This window comes from Thermobia domestica, chromosome 3 (genome assembly GCF_964235325.1).
Source record: "Thermobia domestica chromosome 3, izTheDome1.hap1.1, whole genome shotgun sequence".
Classification (NCBI taxonomy): Eukaryota; Metazoa; Arthropoda; class Insecta; order Zygentoma; family Lepismatidae; genus Thermobia; species Thermobia domestica.
This window is the reverse complement of record NC_137456.1, coordinates 47,282,539-47,287,915: the sequence shown is the minus strand read 5'-3', so window position 1 is coordinate 47,287,915 and position 5,377 is coordinate 47,282,539.

The following is a 5,377-nucleotide window of genomic DNA, read 5'->3' as shown; positions in this document are numbered from 1 at the left end:
AGAAATGAAATGTTTCAAAGTGGAAATGTAATTTTAAAATTGTCTGTTCACATTTCCTACCATATAGCGAACACCGGACGAACTAAATATAAAAAATGATGTTTAACCAGCAGTTAACCTTTTTCTTAAATCACCGCTAACAGCTAGGCTCACAAAGAGGAAATATCTCGAAAACTTATGATCCGATTTTGATTATCTTTGTTTTAAAATTCAGCTTACAAAACACACAATCAAAAATATATAAACATGTGTTCACGACTTTATTTAATGGTTTAGGATCTTTAGCGTAAAATACTATATAATGCCTTTCTAAAATGCCGAAATTATCACCTTTGATCACGAATAACCGTTAGGGCGTAATTTTATTTAAATGTGTAAAATATACCAAATTAAAATACAGTTCCTGCAGAGTAAAATGGTGCTTTCTAAATTGAAATATCTTTATTGGTTTACCAGATAAGGATGAAATAGAAAACCAGGCGCGCATGGGATGGCGGCCATTTTTGACCGCCATTTTGAGGATGAAGCTCATATGGGATATTTTGGGACTTTTGAGATTTTATTGTATTTGGCACAAAGAGCAAATCCTAAAAATTTCAGCTTCCCGAGAAAATTAGGTTTTCGCGATCCAGTAGTAGATATATTTCCTTTTTTTGAAGTCGGTTAAAAACGGCTAAAAGATACAAAACTAAGATATTACAGAAAATAAGAGGCTCAAAAAATCTGGTGAAACTACATATAAAGCAAATTAAGGATGCATACAATTTCTTACATTTGCAAAAATAAGATCCAATACAAAATTGAAGCTTAAAATAGTTTCGTAGTCTTTATGAGAAAAGTGAACGCAAGTATGTAAAATACATAATTAAATAAAGCGACGCAAAAGTCGGGAATTGAAACCATGGAAATCGACAATGCTAGTAGGAATAAAAACGCAAAACTGTAACAGTCTTCTAATGAAGCTTTCTGTTTGTTTCAGTCAGCTAAATAGCGACAGAAGAGAAATAGTGAGAAATCCAATTTCAACATACATGATGATGGCTCTGACAACAGCAAATAAATTATTTCGTTGGGTACTTCAGTATCTGTGGTAATAATACACAAATAACATAAACGATGGATTTGATACTAGCTCTCCTTCAAGTCCAACGCCACACCGCAATACTGTACGTAACCCTCTTACCAAATTCTGAGAAATAGGAAGTGTATTAGACGCAAAACATAGAGGCAAACATCTGCATCTGTTTTCATAAGAGGTATCCGTTGTTGAAGAGTTGCGAGAAAGGAACTACAAATCACATGCGCAATACCTTCAGTACTTTCAAAACTTTTTTGTCACAGAAGGTGAGAATATATTTGATATAAAGTTCTTTAGTGATGAGGCATTTCCATATAATATCTGGCTATGCTACAACATGAGGTTATAAATACACACGCTACATAAATGCTACTACGCATGCTACTACTGCTACATAAATGTAACAATTCATTGGATATTTTATTGAGAATGAGTGCACAATGCCCAGGTATTCATAGCATTACTCGAGTGTGGTTTTGAGAACCTCATTATCTCCTGACATCTAGCCTGTACGGTTCCCTGACCTCACTTCACCAGACATTTCCTATGGGATTATCTGAGGGGGTTGTGGGTTCCTGTCACCACGGCATGGCGCGTCCTCAGGTTGCGGATCGAGGAGAAGGCCTCTAGATATAGAGGTTAGCTGCGAATATACTGAATAAGCAGTCGCGGACAGACGACTAGGAGTGGTCCTCCAGCTTGGGGGTTTGGGTAAGGCTAACACCCTCATCCTGTAAAAAAAGGTACTTGTTCAGAAACATTCACAAAAGCCTCGGACAAGGACTGATAACTTGGCACGACATCAGCAAAAGAAAATGGACATGAGATTTGGAACATGGAATATTAGGAGTCTTTATAGGGCAGGCGCGTTAAAATCTGTAACGAGTGAGTTAGAGAAATACAGGATGGACTTAGTAGGAGTTCAGGAAGTTAGGTGGGAAGGAAATGGATCTGAGAATTCCGGAAATTTTACGTTCTTTTACGGGGAAGGAAATAAAAATCACCAGTTAGGAACAGGGATTTTCGTTCACAAACGAATATTACCAGCAATTAAACGGGTTGAATTTGTTACTGACAGACTTTCTTTTATTACTCTTAAGGGACGGTGGTGTGATATTATCGTTTTAAATGTACATGCTCCAACTGAAGATAAGGGTGACGATATAAAAGATAGTTTTTACGAAGAAGTGGAACGGATATTTGACCAACTCCCGCAATACCATATGAAGATTCTATTAGGGGATTTCAATGCGAAGGTAGGACGAGAGGATATTTTCAAACCGATTATAGGGAACGAAAGTTTGCATAAGGAAAGTAATGATAACGGTGTTAGACTCGTGAACTTTGCAACATCCAAAAACCTAATCGTGAAGAGTACAAAATTCCCACATCGCGACGTTCATAAATATACTTGGACATCACCAGACGGAAAAACACATAATCAAATTGATCACGTTTTAGTAAATAGAAGAAGACAATCTAGCATAATTGACCTCCGGTCGTTTAGAGGGGCTGATTGTGACACTGATCACTACTTGGTAGCAGCGATAATACGGGAGAGATTATCGTTGAATAAAGGTAATACTCAATGTCCGAAAACGGAGAGATTTAATTTTAAAAAATTAGAAGAGAGCCAGGTAAGAGAGGAATACCAGATTGAAGTATCGAATAGATTCTCGGTTTTAGAAGACTCGGAGTGCACTAGTGTTGAGGATACTTGGATTCAAATTAGAGATAGCATTAAAAGTTCAGCAATAGAAAAATTGGGACACGCGGAAATACGTAGGAACAAACCATGGTTCGACCAAGAATGCATTAAACTAGCAGAGAAGAGAAAACAGGCAAAATTACGGTGGCTACAAAATCCGAATGAAATAATTACACAAAATTTCGCAGATATCAGGCGGGAAACTTCCAAAACTTTTAAAACAAAGAAACGGTATTTTTTCAAAGCTAAAATTAAGGAACTTGAAGATAATAGTAAAAATAAAAATATTCGGGACATGTATAAGGGGATCAGCGAATTTAAGAAAGGCTATCAACCTCGTGCTTATATATTAAAGAAATCTGACGGGACAGTTCTCACTGATACGGATAGCCTCTTAAATAGATGGAAAGATTTCTTTGACGATTTGCTGAACACGCAGCCAAAAACTAATGTGCGTGGAGAAAAGGAGATACACACCGCAGAACCGTATATTCCAGAACCCAATCGAATAGAAGTGGAAGCCGCTATAAAGAAATTAAAGAAACACAAATCTCCGGGTGTAGATGAAATTCCGGCTGAGTTAATTTTAGCTGGAGGCGAAAAATTGTGGAACAAGATACACAAACTCATTCTCCTTATCTGGAACAAGGAAGAATTGCCACAAGAGTGGAAAGAGTCAATCATTGTTCCAATTCACAAGAAAGGCGACAAAACTGACTGTAATAATTATCGAGGCATTTCTCTTCTGTCAACATCCTATAAAATCCTTTCAAATATTCTGTTATCAAGATTGACCCCATACGCAGATGAAATTATTGGAGATTATCAGTGCGGATTTAGACGAAATCGATCAACTATCGACCAAATATTTACCATTCGCCAAATACTCGAAAAGAAGTGGGAATACAATACCCCGGTACATCAACTATTTATTGATTTTAGAAAGGCTTACGACTCGGTTAGGAGAGAAACATTATACAACGTTCTTACAGAGCTTGGAATACCGAGAAAGCTAATTAGATTAATTAAGATATCTTTAAGTGAATCCCAAAGTAAAGTCCGGGTAGGAAAATTTTTGTCCACGAGCTTCCACGTCGAAAATGGCCTGAAACAAGGAGATGCGTTGTCGCCATTATTATTTAACTTTGTGCTGGAATACGCCATAAAGAAAATCAAAGATAGCAACCAGGGCCTAGAGTTGAACGGCATTTACCAGGTTATGGCCATATGCTGATGATGTAAATTTAATAGGGAATGATAGGAGAACAGTAGAAATAAATGCAGAGATATTATTAAACGCTTGCAGGGACATGGGTTTAGAAGTAAATGCAGAGAAAACTAAATACATGGAAGTGCGTCGGGACCGTAATACGGCAAATTGTGGAGGCGTTAAAATATTAAATAATACTTTTGATAAAGTGGATACTTTCAAATATTTAGGATCAATATTAACAGATGAAAATCATATTCACGAAGAAATTAAATGTCGACTAAAAGCAGGGAATTCGTGTTATTATTCGGTTCAAAATCTCTTGTCGTCGCGAATTCTGTCGAGGAATTTGAAGCTTAAAATATATAAAACGATAATCATGCCTGTTGTTCTGTATGGTTGCGAAACATGGCCGCTTACTCTGAGGGAAGAACATAGACTGAAAGTATTTGAGAACAGGATCCTGAGAAGAATATTCGGACCCAAGAGGAACGAGAATGGGGAATGGCGAAAGCTTCATAACGAGGAACTACATAGTTTATACGGTTTACCCAACATTGTTAGGGTCGTCAAGTCTAGGAGGCTTAGGTGGGCAGGTCATGTAGCTAGAATGGAAGAAAGTAGAAACGCTTTCAAAGTCTTGACTGGTAGACCCATAGGAAAACGACCATTAGGAAGACCTAGGCGCAGATGGGAGGATAATATTAAGATGGATCTCGCAGAGATAGGAATACAAAGTAGAAACTGGATCCAATTAGCTAAGGATAGAAGTCAGTGGAGAGCTATTGTGAACGCGGCACTGAACCTCCGGGTTCCATAGGCCATAGAGTTAGTTAGTTTTTATCTGAGGGGGTATATTTATGAGTACAATCCAAAGAGATTGTGTTACTTTAGTTGGCCATGTTTGATGTAATATCATCTTCGATGTTTGTAATATGGTCCACCATGCCAAGTTTAATGAAAATTTAATCAATTTAATTTTCTACAATTATTCTTAATGTAATGTAATGTAATGTAATATTATTAAATAACTTACCTTTTACATAAAACAAAGAATATGAGGCATAAATACACTTAAAAGCTTTGGAATATCCAAAACCGATACTTACATTAATATCTCATAACGCTGCAACAAAATCTTTACTGCAGGGTAGAAGTTTTAGTGATAATTTCATGAGAGTGCAACGATAAGAAAGACAATTATAAGTACATCAAAATTCAAAATATAACAAATATATTTACTCTCCGTGATGCTAGGTGATATTCTAGTATTATGCTTACAACAGATTACTTAAAATTTCTTTGACAAAATAATTGCTTTTAAGTCAACTGATCATTAGGTAAATGATAATAAAAACATTAAGAATAATAACTACATAAA